Below are 21,449 nucleotides of genomic sequence, written 5' to 3'. Positions count from 1 at the left end.
TTGAAGTAAAAAGAAGAGCTGGGAAGGAACTCCCACCTACGGAAGTATTCATGGGATGGGGATTCCAACTTTATTGAAAATCAATCAATAAAACCTTATTAAAAGGAAAAAGGAGACCAAACTGTGTGAAGTAGCAAAGAGTCTCAAGTTGTGTACAACTATGGAAATCCTTCCTTCCTTCCTTCCTTCCTTCCTTCCTTCCTTCCTTCCCTCCCTCCCTCCCTCCTTCCTCATCCCCTTCCCCATCCTCTTCCTTCCTTCCTTCCTTCCTTCCTTCCTTCCTTCCTTCCTCATCCCCTTCCCCATCCTCTTCCTTCCTTCCTTCCTTCCTTCCTTCCTTCTCTCCCTCCCTCTTTCAAAAGCAACACAATTGTGGCTGTAAATTAGAGTCTGCCTTGAAATGAGCAGGTAATAATCAGTTAAAGTACAGTACTTACATTATGAAACCATGGATAAGTCGACTCAGGTGTTTTGGGTCAATTAAACTAGCTAGAAGTTTAAATCCCATGGTATTCAGTCATTCAGCCCTCTGGAACACCCTTCGCCTTATATGCCTTGCCAGTTTTTGTGTAGCCTTTGGCAAACTGACCAGATCTTGTACACCAATACTCCACTTACACTAAGCATGCATAAAAAACCAAATTGTTATTACAAGTCTATTCCAAAGCAATTCCCATTGAATTCAATTGCATTTATTTCCTGGTATGAGTGGCCTTGATAGCCATCATTCTGTATTTTGTCTTCCACCTTCCTCATATAATAATAATAATAATAATAATAATAATTTTTATTTATAGACCGCTATTCCGCAATGATCATAGCGGTGTACAGTAAAATTGCAATACATTACAAAAATTGCAAGGCCTCTCTCCCCCTCAAGATGGTGGTTGGAGGAGGGCTCTTTTTCTTCCAGGCCTGGCCTCTCTCCCCCTCAAGATGGTGGTTGGAGGAGGGCTATATATATATAGTTGACAGGTGTACCTTCCGGAGCTTTGACTGGTGTAATAGTCTTTTGGCTTGCACAATTATATATACAGTATATTTGTAATGATGAAAAATTCCTTTACAGGACCAAGCTCACATCCATTCCAACATTTTTACAAAGGGGTGAGTGGTGGGTTCATGGCATCACTTGTTCTGGGCAATGGCTCACTTGCATACAGTCAGGTTAAATCATGCAGCACTCTTTGATGCCAGAAAGAGGACTGTAAATCTCAACACAAATACAATCAATGCAAATGCAGCATTGGCTCAAAGTGTCCCTCTCTGTATGCACCCTGAGAATGCAACACATAGGGCATAACCTATAATACCATGCAGCTGGACCCCTGATGGGAAAAGTCATAGAAGGGACGTTTGTGTGACTTTGTGGATAATTTAGTTGAGGAATTCATGGTTAGCATCTAAGGAGAGCTCAGGTTTCCCTGGAACAGTCTTTGAAAAACCCTTGTTGTCAAGTTTAGGCATATCTGGGGTAGATCATAAAACCCATGCACTTTGGAGAAGGAGACGTTGTCCATCTGCCTTCCTGCACAGAAAGAAAATTGCATCAGCATGAAAAGGGCAAACTGACCTGCGCTCTTAAATAACAAGCTTGATTGAATGTCCTCTATCTTTCGCTCTAATGATAGGATGGCTAAATCCAATCATTCAGAAAAAAAGAAACCATTTAATGAAGGATATAAGGACAGTCATAACATGGTAGGATTGGTAGTGGGTCAAGGATGGGTATTTCACTTGAAAACGAAATCTAAGTCCTCAAAGCGGTTCATAATATAAGTAAAACACGCATGCACACACACAACCTGACAACCGTGCTGGCATTCATGTTAACTCTTGGTTAACCCTTGTTTAGCCTCGGTATATCATCCCTGTCATCTTATCTTTCTAGCCTGGATCATGTTGGGAGTAAGCCCCATTGCACTCCCATTGGATTTACCTATACGGAAATTGTGGTGCTTCAAAGCCACTCTGTACAAGGAAGAAGGTGACCTGCAATGAATGAATGAACTGCCCTTTGTAATGTAAGCCCACTTTGTGGTTTTATGGATCCTGAAAATTTTGGCCAGTATTACAAATCAGCTACTTATTTAAGTAACCCGTGTAGTATATGAATGACTAAGCCTAGGTAACAGTTTGATATTCACAAGTGCTACGTAGTCAATGTAGTGCAGTCGTTTGAGTGCTGAACTAGGACACTGGTAGACTAGGGTTCGAATCCCCCCTTGGCCATGGAAACCTACTGGGTACCTTGGGTAAGTCACACTTTCTCAGCTTTAGAAGAAGAAAAGGGCAAATTCCCTTGGAACAAATTCTCCCAAGAAAACTCAATCTTAAGGTCATGTAAGTCAGGAATAACATGAAAGAACACAGCAGCAACAACAACAACATGATCTCAGCTGCATGGGGATGAAGTTTATTCTGCTGGTGATTGGAGCACAAATGGAGGGTGCGTTGGTCCAGGAGAAGTTACTAAGTTAAGTGTACATAAGTAGTTGATGAAGAGTACTGGCTAAGAAAACCCCACACTTCAGCCACCATCTTGGGGAGAGAGAAGCAGGCTAGCTCCAACTGCCTGCCTGAAAGAAGAAAATCCCTCCCTTCAGCCACCATCTTGGGGGGAGAGAGACAGGCTAGCTCCAACTGCCTGCCTGAAAGAAGTAAAGCCCTCCCTTCAGCCACCATCTTGGGGGGAGAGAGGCAGGCAAGCTCCAACTGCCTGCCTGAAAGAAGAAAAGCCCACCCTTCAGCCACCATCTTGGGGGGAGAGAGGCAGGCTAGCTCCAACTGCCTGCCTGAAAGAAGAAAAGCCCTCCCTTCAGCCACCATCTTGGGGGAGAGAGGCAGGCAAGCTCCAACTGCCTGCCTGAAAGAAGATAAGCCCTCCCTTCAGCCACCATCTTGGGGAGAGAGAAGCAGGCTAGCTCCAACTGCCTGCCTGAAAGAAGAAAAGCCCTCCCTTCAGCCACCATCTTGGGGAGAGAGAAGCAGGCTAGCTCCAACTGCCTGCCTGAAAGAAGAAAATCCCTCCCTTCATCCACCATCTTGGGGGGAGAGAGGCAGGCTAGTTCCAACTGCCTGCCTGAAAGAAGAAAAAGCCCTCCCTTCAGCCACCATCTTGGGGGGAGAGAGGCAGGCTAGCTCCAACTGCCTGCCTGAAAGAAGAACAAGCCATCCCTTCAGCCACCATCTTGGGGGGAGAAAGGCAGGCTAGCTCCAAATGCCTGCCTGAAAGAAGAAAAAGCCCTCCATTCAGCCACCATCTTGGGGGGAGGGAGGCAGGGAAGCTCCAACTGCCTGCCTGTAAGAAGAAAAGCCCTCCGTTCAGCCACAATCATGGGGGGAGAGAGGCAGGCTAGCTCCAACTGCCTGCCTGTAAGAAGATAAGCCCTCCCTTCAGCCACCATCTTGGGGGGAGAGAGGCAGGCTAGCTCCAACTGCCTGTCTGAAAGAAGAAAAGCCCTCTCTTCAGCCACCATCTTGGGGAGAGAGAGGCAGGCTAGCTCCAACTGCCTGCCTGGAAGAAGGAAAGCCCTCCCTTCAGCCGCCATCTTGGGGGAGAGAGGCAGGCTAGCTCCAACTGCCTGCCTGTAAGAAGAAAAGCCCTCCCTTCAGCCGCCATCTTGGGGGGAGAGAGGCAGGCTAGCTCCAACTGCCTGACTGAAAGAAGAAAAGCCCTCCCTTCAGCCTCCATCTTGCGGGAGAGAGGCAGGCTAGCTCCAACTGCCTGCCTGAAAGAAGAAAAGCTCTCCCTTCAGCCACCATCTTGGGGGGAGAGAGGCAGGCTAGCTCCAACTGCCTGCCTGAAAGAAGAAAAAGCCCTCCCTTCAGCCACCATCTTGGGGCGAGAAAGGCAGGCTAGCTCCAACTGCGTGCCTGAAAGAACAAAAGCCCTCCCTTCAGCCACCATCTTGGGGAGAGAGAGGCAGGCTAGCTCCAACTGCCTGCCTGAAAGAAGAAAAAGCCCTCCCTTCAGCCACCATCTTTGGGCGAGAAAGGCAGGCTAGCTCCAACTGCCTGCCTGAAAGAAGAAAAGCCCTCTCTTCAGCCACCATCTTTGGAAGTGAGAGGCAGGCTAGCTCCAACTGCCTGCCTGGAAGAAAGAAAGCCCTCCCTTCAGCCACCATCTTGCGGGGAGAGAGGCAGGCAAGCTCCAACTGCCTGCCTGTAAGAAGAAAAGCCCTCCATTCAGCCACCATCTTGGGGGGAGAGAGGCAGGCTAGCTCCCACTGCCTGCCTGTAAGAAGAAAAGCCCTCCCTTCAGCCACCATCTTGGGGGGAGAAAGGCAGGCTAGCTCCAACTGCCTGCCTGAAAGAAGAAAAGCCCTCCCTTCAGCCACCATCTTGGGGGGAGAGAGGCAGGCTAGCTCCAACTGCCTGCCTGAAAGAAGAAAAAGCCCTCCCTTCAGCCACTATCTTGGGGCGAGAAAGGCAGGCTAGCTCCAACTGCGTGCCTGAAAGAACAAAAGCCCTCCCTTCAGCCACCATCTTGGGGAGAGAGAGGCAGGCTAGCTCCAACTGCCTGCCTGGAAGAAAGAAAGCCCTCCCTTCAGCCACCATCTTGCGGGGAGAGAGGCAGGCAAGCTCCAACTGCCTGCCTGTAAGAAGAAAAGCCCTCCATTCAGCCACCATCTTGGGGAGAGACAGGCAGCCTAGATCAAACTGCCTGCCTGAAAGAAGAAAAGCCCTCCCTTCAGCCACCATCTTGGGGGGAGAGAGGCAGGGAAGCTCCAACTGCCTGCCTGTAAGAAGAAAAGCTCTCCGTTCAGCCACAATCTTGGGGGGAGAGCGGCAGTCCAACTCCAACTGCCTGCCTAGAAGAAGAAAATCCCTCCCTTCAGCCACCATCTTGCGGGAGAGAGGCAGGCTAGCTCCAACTGTCTGCCTGTAAGAAGAAAAGCCCTCCCTTCCGGCACCATCTTGGGGGGAGAAAGGCAGGCTAGCTCCAACTGCCTGCCTGAAAGAAGACAAGCCCTCCCTTCAGCCACCATCTTGGGGGGAGAGAGGCAGGCTAGCTCCCACTGACTGCCTGTAAGAAGAAAAGCCCTCCCTTCAGCCACCATCTTGGGGGGAGAGAGGCAGGCTAGCTCCAACTGCCTGCCTGAAAGAAGAAAAAGCCCTCCCTTCAGCCACCATCTTGGGGCGAGAAAGGCAGGCTAGCTCCAACTGCGTGCCTGAAAGAACAAAAGCCCTCCCTTCAGCCACCATCTTGGGGAGAGAGAGGCAGGCTAGCTCCAACTGCCTGCCTGAAAAAAGAAAAAGCCCTCCCTTCAGCCACCATCTTTGGGCGAGAAAGGCAGGCTAGCTCCAACTGCCTGCCTGAAAGAAGAAAAGCCCTCTCTTCAGCCACCATCTTTGGAAGTGAGAGGCAGGCTAGCTCCAACTGCCTGCCTGGAAGAAAGAAAGCCCTCCCTTCAGCCACCATCTTGCGGGGAGAGAGGCAGGCAAGCTCCAACTGCCTGCCTGTAAGAAGAAAAGCCCTCCATTCAGCCACCATCTTGGGGGAAGAGAGGCAGGCTAGCTCCCACTGCCTGCCTGTAAGAAGAAAAGCCCTCCCTTCAGCCACCATTTTGGGGGGAGAAAGGCAGGCTAGCTCCAACTGCCTGCCTGAAAGAAGAAAAGCCCTCCCTTCAGCCACCATCTTGGGGGGAGAGAGGCAGGCTAGCTCCAACTGCCTGCCTGAAAGAAGAAAAAGCCCTCCCTTCAGCCACTATCTTGGGGCGAGAAAGGCAGGCTAGCTCCAACTGCGTGCCTGAAAGAACAAAAGCCCTCCCTTCAGCCACCATCTTGGGGAGAGAGAGGCAGGCTAGCTCCAACTGCCTGCCTGAAAGAAGAAAAAGCCCTCCCTTCAGCCACCATCTTTGGGCGAGAAAGGCAGGCTAGCTCCAACTGCCTGCCTGAAAGAAGAAAAGCCCTCTCTTCAGCCACCATCTTTGGAAGTGAGAGGCAGGCTAGCTCCAACTGCCTGCCTGGAAGAAAGAAAGCCCTCCCTTCAGCCACCATCTTGTGGGGAGAGAGGCAGGCAAGCTCCAACTGCCTGCCTGTAAGAAGAAAAGCCCTCCATTCAGCCACCATCTTGGGGAGAGACAGGCAGCCTAGATCAAACTGCCTGCCTGAAAGAAGAAAAGCCCTCCCTTCAGCCACCATCTTGGGGGGAGAGAGGCAGGGAAGCTCCAACTGCCTGCCTGTAAGAAGAAAAGCCCTCCGTTCAGCCACAATCTTGGGGGGAGAGCGGCAGGCCAACTCCAACTGCCTGCCTAGAAGAAGAAAATCCCTCCCTTCAGCCACCATCTTGCGGGAGAGAGGCAGGCTAGCTCCAACTGCCTGCCTGTAAGAAGAAAAGCCCTCTCTTCAGCCACCATCTTTGGAAGTGAGAGGCAGGCTAGCTCCAACTGCCTGCCTGGAAGAAAGAAAGCCCTCCCTTCAGCCACCATCTTGCGGGGAGAGAGGCAGGCAAGCTCCAACTGCCTGCCTGTAAGAAGAAAAGCCCTCCATTCAGCCACCATCTTGGGGGAAGAGAGGCAGGCTAGCTCCCACTGCCTGCCTGTAAGAAGAAAAGCCCTCCCTTCAGCCACCATCTTGGGGGGAGAAAGGCAGGCTAGCTCCAACTGCCTGCCTGAAAGAAGAAAAGCCCTCCCTTCAGCCACCATCTTGGGGGGAGAGAGGCAGGCTAGCTCCAACTGCCTGCCTGAAAGAAGAAAAAGCCCTCCCTTCAGCCACTATCTTGGGGCGAGAAAGGCAGGCTAGCTCCAACTGCGTGCCTGAAAGAACAAAAGCCCTCCCTTCAGCCACCATCTTGGGGAGAGAGAGGCACGCTAGCTCCAACTGCCTGCCTGAAAAAAGAAAAAGCCCTCCCTTCAGCCACCATCTTTGGGCGAGAAAGGCAGGCTAGCTCCAACTGCCTGCCTGAAAGAAGAAAAGCCCTCTCTTCAGCCACCATCTTTGGAAGTGAGAGGCAGGCTAGCTCCAACTGCCTGCCTGGAAGAAAGAAAGCCCTCCCTTCAGCCACCATCTTGCGGGGAGAGAGGCAGGCAAGCTCCAACTGCCTGCCTGTAAGAAGAAAAGCCCTCCATTCAGCCACCATCTTGGGGGAAGAGAGGCAGGCTAGCTCCCACTGCCTGCCTGTAAGAAGAAAAGCCCTCCCTTCAGCCACCATCTTGGGGGGAGAAAGGCAGGCTAGCTCCAACTGCCTGCCTGAAAGAAGAAAAGCCCTCCCTTCAGCCACCATCTTGGGGGGAGAGAGGCAGGCTAGCTCCAACTGCCTGCCTGAAAGAAGAAAAAGCCCTCCCTTCAGCCATTATCTTGGGGCGAGAAAGGCAGGCTAGCTCCAACTGCGTGCCTGAAAGAACAAAAGCCCTCGCTTCAGCCACCATCTTGGGGAGAGAGAGGCAGGCTAGCTCCAACTGCCTGCCTGAAAGAAGAAAAAGCCCTCCCTTCAGCCACCATCTTTGGGCGAGAAAGGCAGGCTAGCTCCAACTGCCTGCCTGAAAGAAGAAAAGCCCTCTCTTCAGCCACCATCTTTGGAAGTGAGAGGCAGGCTAGCTCCAACTGCCTGCCTGGAAGAAAGAAAGCCCTCCCTTCAGCCACCATCTTGCGGGGAGAGAGGCAGGCAAGCTCCAACTGCCTGCCTGTAAGAAGAAAAGCCCTCCATTCAGCCACCATCTTGGGGAGAGACAGGCAGCCTAGATCAAACTGCCTGCCTGAAAGAAGAAAAGCCCTCCCTTCAGCCACCATCTTGGGGGGAGAGAGGCAGGGAAGCTCCAACTGCCTGCCTGTAAGAAGAAAAGCCCTCCGTTCAGCCACAATCTTGGGGGGAGAGCGGCAGGCCAACTCCAACTGCCTGCCTAGAAGAAGAAAATCCCTCCCTTCAGCCACCATCTTGCGGGAGAGAGGCAGGCTAGCTCCAACTGCCTGCCTGTAAGAAGAAAAGCCCTCCCTTCAGGCACCATCTTGGGGGGGAGAGAGGCAAGCTAGCTCCAACTGCCTGCCTGAAAGAAGAAAAGCCCTCCCTTCAGCCACCATTTTGGGGGGAAGAGAGGCAGGCTAGCTCCCACTGCCTGCCTGTAAGAAGAAAAGCCCTCCCTTCAGCCACCATCTTGGGGGGAGAAAGGCAGGCTAGCTCCAACTGCCTGCCTGAAAGAAGAAAAGCCCTCCCTTCAGCCACCATCTTGGGGGGAGAGAGGCAGGCTAGCTCCAACTGCCTGCCTGAAAGAAGAAAAAGCCCTCCCTTCAGCCACTATCTTGGGGCGAGAAAGGCAGGCTAGCTCCAACTGCGTGCCTGAAAGAACAAAAGCCCTGCCTTCAGCCACCATCTTGGGGAGAGAGAGGCAGGCTAGCTCCAACTGCCTGCCTGAAAGAAGAAAAAGCCCTCCCTTCAGCCACCATCTTTGGGCGAGAAAGGCAGGCTAGCTCCAACTGCCTGCCTGAAAGAAGAAAAGCCCTCTCTTCAGCCACCATCTTTGGAAGTGAGAGGCAGGCTAGCTCCAACTGCCTGCCTGGAAGAAAGAAAGCCCTCCCTTCAGCCACCATCGTGCGGGGAGAGAGGCAGGCAAGCTCCAACTGCCTGCCTGTAAGAAGAAAAGCCCTCCATTCAGCCACCATCTTGGGGAGAGACAGGCAGCCTAGATCAAACTGCCTGCCTGAAAGAAGAAAAGCCCTCCCTTCAGCCACCATCTTGGGGGGAGAGAGGCAGGGAAGCTCCAACTGCCTGCCTGTAAGAAGAAAAGCCCTCCGTTCAGCCACAATCTTGGGGGGAGAGCGGCAGTCCAACTCCAACTGCCTGCCTAGAAGAAGAAAATCCCTCCCTTCAGCCACCATCTTGCGGGAGAGAGGCAGGCTAGCTCCAACTGTCTGCCTGTAAGAAGAAAAGCCCTCCCTTCCGGCACCATCTTGGGGGGAGAAAGGAAGGCTAGCTCCAACTGCCTGCCTGAAAGAAGACAAGCCCTCCCTTCAGCCACCATCTTGGGGGGAGAGAGGCAGGCTAGCTCCCACTGACTGCCTGTAAGAAGAAAAGCCCTCCCTTCAGCCACCATCTTGGGGGGAGAGAGGCAGGCTAGCTCCAACTGCCTGCCTGAAAGAAGAAAAAGCCCTCCCTTCAGCCACCATCTTGGGGCGAGAAAGGCAGGCTAGCTCCAACTGCGTGCCTGAAAGAACAAAAGCCCTCCCTTCAGCCACCATCTTGGGGAGAGAGAGGCAGGCTAGCTCCAACTGCCTGCCTGAAAGAAGAAAAAGCCCTCCCTTCAGCCACCATCTTTGGGCGAGAAAGGCAGGCTAGCTCCAACTGCCTGCCTGAAAGAAGAAAAGCCCTCTCTTCAGCCACCATCTTTGGAAGTGAGAGGCAGGCTAGCTCCAACTGCCTGCCTGGAAGAAAGAAAGCCCTCCCTTCAGCCACCATCTTGCGGGGAGAGAGGCAGGCAAGCTCCAACTGCCTGCCTGTAAGAAGAAAAGCCCTCCATTCAGCCACCATCTTGGGGGAAGAGAGGCAGGCTAGCTCCCACTGCCTGCCTGTAAGAAGAAAAGCCCTCCCTTCAGCCACCATCTTGGGGGGAGAAAGGCAGGCTAGCTCCAACTGCCTGCCTGAAAGAAGAAAAGCCCTCCCTTCAGCCACCATCTTGGGGGGAGAGAGGCAGGCTAGCTCCAACTGCCTGCCTGAAAGAATAAAAAGCCCTCCCTTCAGCCACTATCTTGGGGTGAGAAAGGCAGGCTAGCTCCAACTGCGTGCCTGAAAGAACAAAAGCCCTCCCTTCAGCCACCATCTTGGGGAGAGAGAGGCAGGCTAGCTCCAACTGCCTGCCTGAAAGAAGAAAAAGCCCTCCCTTCAGCCACCATCTTGGGGCGAGAAAGGCAGGCTAGCTCCAACTGCCTGCCTGAAAGAAGAAAAGCCCTCTCTTCAGCCACCATCTTTGGAAGTGAGAGGCAGGCTAGCTCCAACTGCCTGCTTGAAAGAAGAAAAGCCCTCTCTTCAGCCACCATCTTTGGAAGTGAGAGGCAGGCTAGCTCCAACTGCCTGCCTGGAAGAAAGAAAGCCCTCCCTTCAGCCACCATCTTGCGGGGAGAGAGGCAGGCAAGCTCCAACTGCCTGCCTGTAAGAAGAAAAGCCCTCCATTCAGCCACCATCTTGGGGGAAGAGAGGCAGGCTAGCTCCCACTGCCTGCCTGTAAGAAGAAAAGCCCTCCGTTCAGCCACAATCTTGGGGGGAGAGCGGCAGGCCAACTCCAACTGCCTGCCTAGAAGAAGAAAATCCCTCCCTTCAGCCACCATCTTGCGGGAGAGAGGCAGGCTAGCTCCAACTGCCTGCCTGTAAGAAGAAAAGCCCTCCCTTCAGGCACCATCTTGGGGGGGAGAGAGGCAAGCTAGCTCCAACTGCCTGCCTGAAAGAAGAAAAGCCCTCCCTTCAGCCACCATTTTGGGGGGAAGAGAGGCAGGCTAGCTCCCACTGCCTGCCTGTAAGAAGAAAAGCCCTCCCTCTAGCCACCATCTTGGGGGGAGAAAGGCAGGCTAGCTCCAACTGCCTGCCTGAAAGAAGAAAAGCCCTCCCTTCAGCCACCATCTTCGGGGGAGAGAGGCAGGCTAGCTCCAACTGCCTGCCTGAAAGAAGAAAAAGCCCTCCCTTCAGCCACCATCTTTGGGCGAGAAAGGCAGGCTAGCTCCAACTGCCTGCCTGAAAGAAGAAAAGCCCTCTCTTCAGCCACCATCTTTGGAAGTGAGAGGCAGGCTAGCTCCAACTGCCTGCGTGGAAGAAAGAAAGCCCTCCCTTCAGCCACCATCTTGCGGGGAGAGAGGCAGGCAAGCTCCAACTGCCTGCCTGTAAGAAGAAAAGCCCTCCATTCAGCCACCATCTTGGGGAGAGACAGGCAGCCTAGATCAAACTGCCTGCCTGAAAGAAGAAAAGCCCTCCCTTCAGCCACCATCTTGCGGGAGAGAGGCAGGGAAGCTCCAACTGCCTGCCTGTAAGAAGAAAAGCCCTCCGTTCAGCCACAATCTTGGGGGGAGAGCGGCAGTCCAACTCCAACTGCCTGCCTAGAAGAAGAAAATCCCTCCCTTCAGCCACCATCTTGCGGGAGAGAGGCAGGCTAGCTCCAACTGTCTGCCTGTAAGAAGAAAAGCCCTCCCTTCCGGCACCATCTTGGGGGGAGAAAGACAGGCTAGCTCCAACTGCCTGCCTGAAAGAAGACAAGCCCTCCCTTCAGCCACCATCTTGGGGGGAGAGAGGCAGGCTAGCTCCCACTGACTGCCTGTAAGAAGAAAAGCCCTCCCTTCAGCCACCATCTTGGGGGGAGAGAGGCAGGCTAGCTCCAACTGCCTGCCTGAAAGAAGAAAAAGCCCTCCCTTCAGCCACCATCTTGGGGCGAGAAAGGCAGGCTAGCTCCAACTGCGTGCCTGAAAGAACAAAAGCCCTCCCTTCAGCCACCATCTTGGGGAGAGAGAGGCAGGCTAGCTCCAACTGCCTGCCTGAAAGAAGAAAAAGCCCTCCCTTCAGCCACCATCTTTGGGCGAGAAAGGCAGGCTAGCTCCAACTGCCTGCCTGAAAGAAGAAAAGCCCTCTCTTCAGCCACCATCTTTGGAAGTGAGAGGCAGGCTAGCTCCAACTGCCTGCCTGGAAGAAAGAAAGCCCTCCCTTCAGCCACCATCTTGCGGGGAGAGAGGCAGGCAAGCTCCAACTGCCTGCCTGTAAGAAGAAAAGCCCTCCATTCAGCCACCATCTTGGGGGAAGAGAGGCAGGCTAGCTCCCACTGCCTGCCTGTAAGAAGAAAAGCCCTCCCTTCAGCCACCATCTTGGGGGGAGAAAGGCAGGCTAGCTCCAACTGCCTGCCTGAAAGAAGAAAAGCCCTCCCTTCAGTCACCATCTTGGGGGAGACAGGCAGGCCAGCTCCAACTGCCTGCCTGTAAGAAGATAAGCCCTCCCTTCAGCCACCATCTTGGGGGGAGAGAGGCAGGCTAGCTCCAACTGCCTGTCTGAAAGAAGAAAAGCCCTCTCTTCAGCCACCATCTTGGGGAGAGAGAGGCAGGCTAGCTCCAACTGCCTGGCTGGAAGAAAGAAAGCCCTCCCTTCAGCCGCCATCTTTGGGGGAGAGAGGCAGGCTAGCTCCAACTGCCTGCCTGTAAGAAGAAAAGCCCTCCCTTCAGCCACCATCTTTGGGGGAGAGAGGCAGGCTAGCTCTAACTGCCTGCCTGAAAGAAGAAAAGCCCTCCCTTCAGCCACCATCTTGGGGAGAGAGAGGCAGGCCAACTCCAACTGCCTGCCTAGAAGAAGAAAATCCCTCCCTTCAGCCACCATCTTGCGGGAGAGAGGCAGGCTAGCTCCAACTGTCTGCCTGTAAGAAGAAAAGCCCTCCCTTCCGGCACCATCTTAGGTGGAGAAAGGCAGGCTAGCTCCAACTGGCTGCCTGAAAGAAGAAAAGCCCTCCCTTCAGCCACCATCTTGGGGGGAGAGAGGGAGGCTAGTTCCAACTGCCTGCCTGAAAGAAGAAAAGCCCTCCCTTCAGCCACCATCTTGGGGGGAGAGAGGGAGGCTAGTTCCAACTGCCTGCCTGAAAGAAGAAAAGCCCTCCCTTCAGCCACCATCTTGGGGGGAGAGAGGGAGGCTAGTTCCAACTGCCTGCCTGAAAGAAGAAAAGCCCTCCGTTCAGCCACCATCTTGGGGGGAGAAAGGCAGGCTAGCTCCAAATGCCTGCCTGAAAGAAGAAAAAGCCCTCTATTCAGCCACCATCTTGGGGAGAGACAGGCAGCCTAGATCAAACTGCCTGCCTGAAAGAAGAAAAGCCCTCCCTTCAGCCTCCATCTTGGGGGGAGAGAGGCAGGGAAGCTCCAACTGCCTGCCTGTAAGAAGAAAAGCCCTCCGTTCAGCCACCATCTTGGGGGGAGAAAGGCAGGCTAGCTCCAAATGCCTGCCTGAAAGAAGAAAAAGCCCTCTATTCAGCCACCATCTTGGGGAGAGACAGGCAGCCTAGATCAAACTGCCTGCCTGAAAGAAGAAAAGCCCTCCCTTCAGCCTCCATCTTGCAGGAGAGAGGCAGGCTAGCTCCAACTGCCTGCCTGTAAGAAGAAAAGCCCTCCCTCCAGGCACCATCTTGGGGAGAGAGAGGCAGGCTAGCTCCAACTGCCTGCCTGGAAGAAGGAAAGCCCTCCCTTCAGCCACCATCTTGGGGAGAGAGAGGCAGGCTAGCTCCAACTGCCTGCCTGGAAGAAGGAAAGCCCTCCCTTCAGCCACCATCTTGGGGAGAGAGAGGCAGGCTAGCTCCAACTGCCTGCCTGAAAGAAGTAAAGCCCTCCCTTCAGCCACCATCTTGGGGAGAGAGAGGCAGGATGGCTCCAACTGCCTGCCTGAAAGAAGTAAAGCCCTCCCTTCAGCCACCATCTTGGGGAGTGAGGCAGGCTAGCTCCCACTGCCTGCTTGAATGAAGAAAAAGCCCTCCTTCCGACCAACATCTTGAGGGGGAGAAAGGCCTGGCCTGAAAGACTAAGAGCCCTCCTTCTGACCATCATGTTGAGGGGGAGAGAGGCCTTTTATGTTTTATTTTAACTTTGTATTGTATTTCGTGTTGTACACCGCTTTGATCTAATTTGGAAAAGCGGTATATAAATAAACATTATTATTATTATTATTATTATTATTATTAAGAATTGCAACAGATCAAAATAATTTATTTATTTATTTATTTATATTTATTTATTTAGATATTTATATCCCACCCTTCAGCCCTAATGGCTCTCAGGGCAGCTTACAATATTATTTTTAATCAGACATTTCCCTGCCCTCAGGCTTACAATCTAAAAGACATGAAACAAAAGGAGATGGGAATGATGGAGGGAAAGGGGATGAGGTCCAGTGGTTCTTCTCTCCCTCTAAGGCCTGGCTCAAGGCAGATGGATTGGAGGGAGGGCTCTTCCTTCTTCCAGGCTAGTCCTGATGGAGCTGGACTTGCCTGGCGAACTCCCTCTCAGGCCGGCAGATGGCAGTTGTGGATATAATAATAATAATAATAATAATAATAATAATAATAATAATTTAGGATGGGTTTTCTCACCTTTAATACTTTAGTGCTTTTTAGCAGCTGAATTTTTAGAGGACATTAAGTTCATTACCGGACAATATGTTTTGATGTGGTGGTTTGCGCATCAGACTACAACTTGAGACCAGAGTTTGAATTCCCACTTAGCTATAGAAACCCACCTTGGACAAATCACACAGTCCTGGACCCAAAACGTCCTGTGATAGGTGTGCCATAAACCAGAAATGGCTTGAAGGCACATCACCACCACCATCACTACCATCTTCAATAGCTGACTGTTCCTTCGCAACAGGTGAATTTATGGCAGCTTGGTATTCGAAGCTGCCTGCTAAGAGAAACCATAGTCAAAGTTCCTTGTCTCTCTTTCTCTCTGCCTGTATTATTTGGCACAATGTAAAGCAGAGGCTGCATATGTCTTTTTCAAAGTTGCCCTTGTTTTCAATGATATGGAAGGTGCAAGGAAGGCAGAGATGGTGCAGAAGGGTGATCAATTAAGACATTAAGCATTTTCCAACACATGGCTTGCATTTGCATTTTATCCTAGCAATCAGGCCATCAGCTCATTTTCAGGGGACCATGGCCTCCTTCAACTAAATCCTCAGATCAAAGCAAAAATGTCCGCTTGCATTTCCTAGTCAGAAAAGAGATGCTAATTTAGAGCCCTTAATGTGTGGTGGTAAGAGACTCCTTCAATTAACCAAATTCTATGGCTCGGGAAAATAATAACAATATAAAAAAATAGATACAAAGCGAGTCAGACTGGAAAGGCAGAAACGCTCATTAAACCAAAAAGGTCCGGCATTCATTACCTCTAGCATCTGGGGCTAAACACTAGACATGCAGCCCATCAAAGGGCATGTGCGGCCCCCTCTTCTCTCTCTCTGTGCGTGTAATGGGTTAAATTGAAAATATAATCTAATTAAAATATTAGATGCGAGCAAATAGTTCTTTGATATCCCTCTAAAGGTTTCATTAAACATAGGTTCTCAAGCTTTGTATTAGGGGGGATTATCACTTTTAATCAGAGGAACAACAAGTTTAGAACTATAATCAGAAACGCTTCAAAGTGTTACCATTTTGGTGGCTTTTTAAAAAAAATATTTTTATTACAATAAATATATACAAGTAGACATCAATACAATTACATAAATCAATCACATAGATCAAACAATACAATACATTCCAATACAATACAAGCAAAATTTCCCAGTACAAACAAAAATCTTTGTTTCTGATTTCTCATTGATCTGTTTACCTAGGCTTCCATGAAGTTTTGTATTTACCTTACCTTTTTTAACATAAACAACAAACTTTATTATACTTTGAATCTATCTTCTCCTTGATATAAATTATAAGCTTCCTTTTTCTTTCTTTTTATGCTTTTCCATGTGTCTGGTCCCAGATACAATTTCTTATATTTTTCTACACATTCCCATTCTTCTTTTCTTTCTTCCAACTTCGAATCACACATCCGTGCTGTAAGTATATCCATTTGCATTGCCTCTATTAATTTTTCTAACCACTCCTCTAATGCGGGTGTCCCTTGTGATCTCCAATATTTAGCAAATATGATTCTAGCAATCGTGATCATATATAAAATTAATCGTCTATGTTTTATTTCTACCTTTTTTTCTTCTAGAATACCAGTCATATTTAGTAAAAATAATAGAGGATTTTTTGGTATATTAATTTCTAATATTTTTGACATAGATTTCTGTATTTTTTCCCAAAATTTCTTTGTTTCTTCACATTCCCACCATAGATGGTAAAAGGTGCCTCTTTGTTTTTTACATTTCCAACACGTACCACTCCCAGCCTTATACATTTTATTTAATCTATTTGGGGACAGGTACCAACGATGATACATTTTAATGTAATTTTCTTTATAATTTTGACATAATGTAAAAGAATTTGTGTCACGCCAAGATTTTTCCCACCAATCCATGTCAATTGTTATTCCGGTGTCTTGCGACCATTTAACCATACATACTTTTACAGTTTCCAACTCCATATCTCTATGCTTTAATATTTTGTAATATCTGGATATGTGCCCATTCTTCCCATCAAACATAATATTATCAATTTCGTTTCTTTGATCTGTTAACTCATTTTCTTTTTTATTAATTTTAAATTTTTCCATGAGTTGTATTTGCAGTAGCCAATTCTTATTAGTCAATTGTGTTATTTCGTTATGAGGTTTCATTACTAATTTCCCATTTTCATTTTTTAATAGTTCCTTGTATGTTAACCAACCTTTACCTTCCTGTTTAGATCTTTTGTAAAATGCCTCTTGACTTGAGATCCATAGTGGCCATTGATTATAAAACATTTTTTTAATTTTTAACCAGATTTTGAATAGTGAGTTCCTTATGAAGTGATGGGAAAAATCAATATTTGCATTTATTTTTTCATACCAAAGAAAAGCATGGAAACCAAATCTCATTTTTGTACTCTCCAATTCCAATAATTCATCATTTTTCAAAAATACCCACTCTTCTAACCATTGAATACATGCCGCGTAATAATACAGTTTCAGATTAGGAAGATTACATCCCCCTTTCCTTTTATCCTCTGTCAATAATTTCCATCTAATTCTTGCCTTCTTTCCTTGCCAAATAAAGTTTGTGAGGATTTTTTGGCACACAACAACAAATAGTGCTGTAACATTGTAGCGTGGAAGGACCCTTGATGCTCTGGTCTTCTCCAAATTGTTATTGTTTGGTAGTTTCCCAGCTTTTATATATCCATTTTTCCTTTTCCAAAAGTCTGAACATCCTCTTCCAAGGCTTGGTTATGGGCACATGCTGGTCTTCTTTTTTTTTTTTTAAATAATCTTTATTAAATTTCCAAAATAATATACATATAAAAACACAAAGATATCCAGCCTCACTTGCCACTTTATTGTGATCCCTGAAAACTTCACAGAGTCTGCATATCCTCTCTTATCTCCTCTCTCAAAGCTTTTTGTTCCTCCCTGATTTCCAACTTAAAATTGGTAGAGACTAGATTTTTATAAAACAAAATAAATGATAGATAATGCAGTTTAGTATATATAAGTAAAATGATATATGAGGGGAGATGGCCTCTCTCCCCTCAACCAGTGTCTTCAGGCAGTAATGGATTGGATGAGGGAAAACAAGCTCAAGTTGAATCCAGACAAAACGGAGGTAGGGGCCTCCAAACCAGGGATTGGGCTACAACCTCCAGTCCTAGAGGGGCTCACGCTCCCCTCAAAGGACTGTGTTCACAGTCTGGGGGTGCTTCTTGACCCGTCGCTTCAGATGAGGAATCAGGTGAATGCGACGGTCAAGAGTGCCTGCTATCAGCTTCGACTGATATGCCAGCTGCACCCTTTCCTGGAACAGGGTGACCTCGAAACTGTAGTACATGCACTGGTAACCTCAAGACTTGATTTTTGCAATGCGCTCTACATGGGGCTACCCTTGTGCCTAGTCTGGAAACTCCAGTTGGTACAGAATATGGCAGCCAGGTTGGTCACAGGAACAGCAAGGAGTGACCATATAGCACCAATATTGAAGTCCCTCCACTGGCTGCCTATCAGTTTCCAGGCACAGTACAAGGTGTTGGTTATCACCTTTAAAGCCCTACATGGCTTGGGCCCAACCTATCTAAAGGATTGCCTGCTTCCATACAATCCGCCCTGTACCCTCAGGTCCTCTGGGAGGAATTTATTACAGCCCTTAAAGACCAGGTTGATGGCGACCTCCCAGAGGACATTCTCTGCAGCCGCTCCCAACTTATGGAATGGCCTGGCAGACGAGATCTGTCAAATCACCAATCTAGAGAGCTTTAAAAAGGCCATTAAGACAGATCCCTTCTATCTCCCACTTTCAAGACTCCTCTTAGCTCTGCCAAGAATTGCTTATGGTTTTTACCTTTTTCCTCAACATAGATGATCTGGTTTCTGGTTTCGCCATGGATTTCCGTGAACTTGTGATAAATTCCTTAATTTGCTTGGCACATGCCTTCTTCTGCTTTGTCTTTTTATTCTGTCAAGAGAGAAACAACAGGGTCAAAGGACAGCTGGGTAACAGCTTTGACACCTGTATGAGGCCTGACAATAAATTTAGAGAGAGGCATAGTGGACAGACTGATAGCCAGGGATTCAGTATTTATAATCATTGTTCAGCAGTATGGAACTCACTATGGGTAGCAATTTTTAAGTCTTTCTCTTTCTCTCTTTTTGCCTTGCTCCACTCCACAAGGCTGTGGTAAGGAAAATTTTGGGCTGGGGGGCTTCCACGTAAGTAGGATATTGAATTCACGTTTTAGTTCGAATCCCTCTGTGGCCATGGAAACCTACTAGGTGACGTTGAGCAAGTCACGCTCTCTCAACTTCAGAGAAAAGCAAGGGCAAACCTCCTCTGAACAAATTTTCTGATAGGTTATCCACCACCAGGCTTTCCTTAAAGCCTTTTCTAGAGAATTGATTCCAATTCTTTTATTGTTATACCAACAAGTTAATCCTTCTGGATTAGACCACCTGTAGTTTATATTTTTCCTTTGCAGTATTGCCGTGAGGGGTCTGTATAATTGTCTCAACTTGATAACCTGGAGTGGGAGATCTTTATATATATTCACTTGGGAATTATCCACCACCAGGCTTTCCTTAAAGTTTCTTTGCAGACATTTTTCTTTTAGCCGTGTAGTGGTAAAACAAATGATTACATCTCTGGGGAGCCCCTTCTCCCTAGCGATCTTTGAGCTTGCTCTAAATATCTTATCAATCTGTGGCTCCAAAGAGTTTAGTGGAATATCAAGAAAAGGGGCAAGAGCGGGAAGCAACCGATCCTCCAAGCTTTCCCCCTCCGCTTCAGGTAGCCCCCTGATTTTAATTGCCCTGTCCCTGTACCTTTTCTCTTGAATCTGTAGAGCAATGTCCTCTTGTATTTGCTGTTTCTCCAATCTCATAAATTTCTTTTCCAATTCCGTTGTTTTCTTAGCCGTGGAATGCACCTCCTTTTTAATCTCCAGAAAGTCCTTCTTAATCGCCTCAATTTTATTTGATAAAGTTTCCGTTTGAGTCTGCATATCCTCTCTTATCTCCTCTCTCAAAGCTTTTTGTTCCTCCCTGATTTCCAACTTAAAATTGGTAGAGACTAGATTTTTATAAAACAAAATAAAGGGATAGAAAAATGAATTCAATCTGAGTTGTCCTCACTCATTTGTAATCCCACCAATGCTTGTCAATGTCCTCTTACTTTCACTCTCTCCTCCAAATATTGTCCCGAAGGTCTCAAAGGTTTGAGGTCTTAAATGCTCCTAAAAAGGGTAGAACGACCAAAAGCTTTTCTTCCTTGGAAGATATATTCACTATATCCCGTTGGCCCTCGCGGGATAAATCTTCTAGATGTTAAAGAGTTGCACCCGGACTGGCGTCCCAAGAAATTCAGGGGATTTGCACACCGCTGCGCCGGCTGTCTTACGGCTTTCTCAGGGTCCTGTTCTTCTGCCCCCTCCGGAGCCGAGAAGAGCAGAGCCCTCGGCCCCCAACAGACCCTCGCCACGAAACTCCCTCGGTTCGTGTACCCTTCTGGACTTCCTCAGGGAAGACCTTTGAACGGGTCACTCAGCGGTAGAAAGAAGGTCAGAGCCGAAGCTACTTGCCTCCGCACGTCCAGGTGTCGCAACTAGTCCTACCCCTTTGGCCTTCAGCCTCGCTTGCCACTTTATTGTGATCCCTGAAAACTTCACAGAGATTAAATTTGGCCCTTGGGTTGATGGACATTCCTCATTTGTGATGTCAGCCCCCCTAAAAATGGAGTCAGACAGTTCTGGAACATTCTATATATCCAACTCTTTAATTATCAACAATAAAATCTGACAAAACTAAGTGAGGTTAAGTGAACAATGTGGGAAATACTTCACATCTTGAAAGTTCATTAAACATATAATTAAACAACTCTCTTTCAACATGCCAGGCCATCATATGCAGATCAAAAGATTCTCTCATCTTTGGGCTCTGGCTCCATCGGTCTTTGGACAAACTTTTGGTTTAGGAACTGTCTTGGCATATTGATGTCATGGCCAGCCAAGATGAGCTCTCGGAGGATGAAGAGGAGGATGAGCCTCCTCCAGAGCAAGGGCTGATTGAGGCTACGCCAGGTGTTAGTTCTGCTCTGCCAGGTCCCAGCTGTGTTTCCCCAGCCCCAGAGCAGGAGGTCCAACCAGGTCCTAGTGCTGAGGAAAGGCCTTCTATGGTGCCACAGCCTAGTGGTGATTCAGGAGACGAGGCGTGCCTGCAAGTGCCTTCTTATCAAGAGAGAAGGGCCGAGAGTGCTTGCAGGCGCAGATCCAGGAGGATTGCAGAAAGACAATCGGCAAACCAGCCTCAGGTGGCTCGAGGGAGAGCTTCCCTGATTTAAGTGGGAGAGAGGCTTGAGTTTGTTGCTAGAGTTTATTGCATGAGCCCTTGGTGTGATTGCTGTCGCTCTAGCTCCTGACATCTTGCTACCTTGACCTCGGACCGGACCTTTGTTATCTCTTGGCTATTGTGACCTCGGACTGTTTTGATCACGCTGCTTTCTGGCTTCCTGACTTCGGCTCGTCTTTCGGCTTTTCTTAGGCAAGTTCTGCTCAGAGGAGGTTTTGCCAGTTTCTGCAGCACCTGGTATTTGTTGGTGGTGTCCCAGCCAAATACTAACCCTGCTCAGCTTCCAAGATCAGTTGTTGTTCTTATGTACCTTTGAATCATTTCTGACTTATAGAGACCCCAAGGAGACCCTATCATGGGGTTTTCTTGGCACGTTTTTTCAGAGAGGGGTTGCCATTGCCTTCCCCTGAGGCTGAGAGAGTGTGATTTGCCCAAGGTCACCCAGTGGGTTTCATGGTGTCTTGGTTCACCTTAGAGTCACCATAAGTGACCCTTCCCAATCCAGCATTGAACGGTCATCTAGTTTGATCCAAGTTTGTATCCACATTAGAGAACAGGCCCAGTAATATATTTTTAAGTGGGGTAAGCCATAACCTCCTCTTGTTTTATCATCCATTAGCACCTGCCAGTTTATTCTGGGTCTTTGCCCTTTCCATATAAACTTTTTAAACTCACTTTCCCATTCTTTAAAGGTTTATTCATTTATCCAGATAGGAAGGTTCTGAAATAAAAACATTATTTTGGGTAGAACTGCCATTTTTAAAACTGCAATTCTACCCAGCAAAGAAAGATTAAGCCTGCTCCACCTTCTCAAGTTTTCCCTAATGTCCTTCCAAAGCTGACTCTTTTTTAATCCTTTTTAACGCCTTTCTGTCTCTTTTGGGGTGTAAAACCCCATTAAAGTCTCCAGCCAAAATGACATTTTTATAATCAGTTACCATCAGCTCCTCATTCAAGCTCTCGTAAAAGATTTTTTTATTCTCCAAAGGGCCATATATATTTATGACTGTTAATATCGTAAGGCCGGTATTAATTTCCAATAT

Source organism: Sceloporus occidentalis, unplaced genomic scaffold (genome assembly GCF_023333645.1).
Source record: "Sceloporus occidentalis isolate IW3139 unplaced genomic scaffold, rSceOcc1.0.p SCAF_9, whole genome shotgun sequence".
Classification (NCBI taxonomy): Eukaryota; Metazoa; Chordata; class Lepidosauria; order Squamata; family Phrynosomatidae; genus Sceloporus; species Sceloporus occidentalis.
This window is presented reverse-complemented; position numbering follows the sequence as displayed.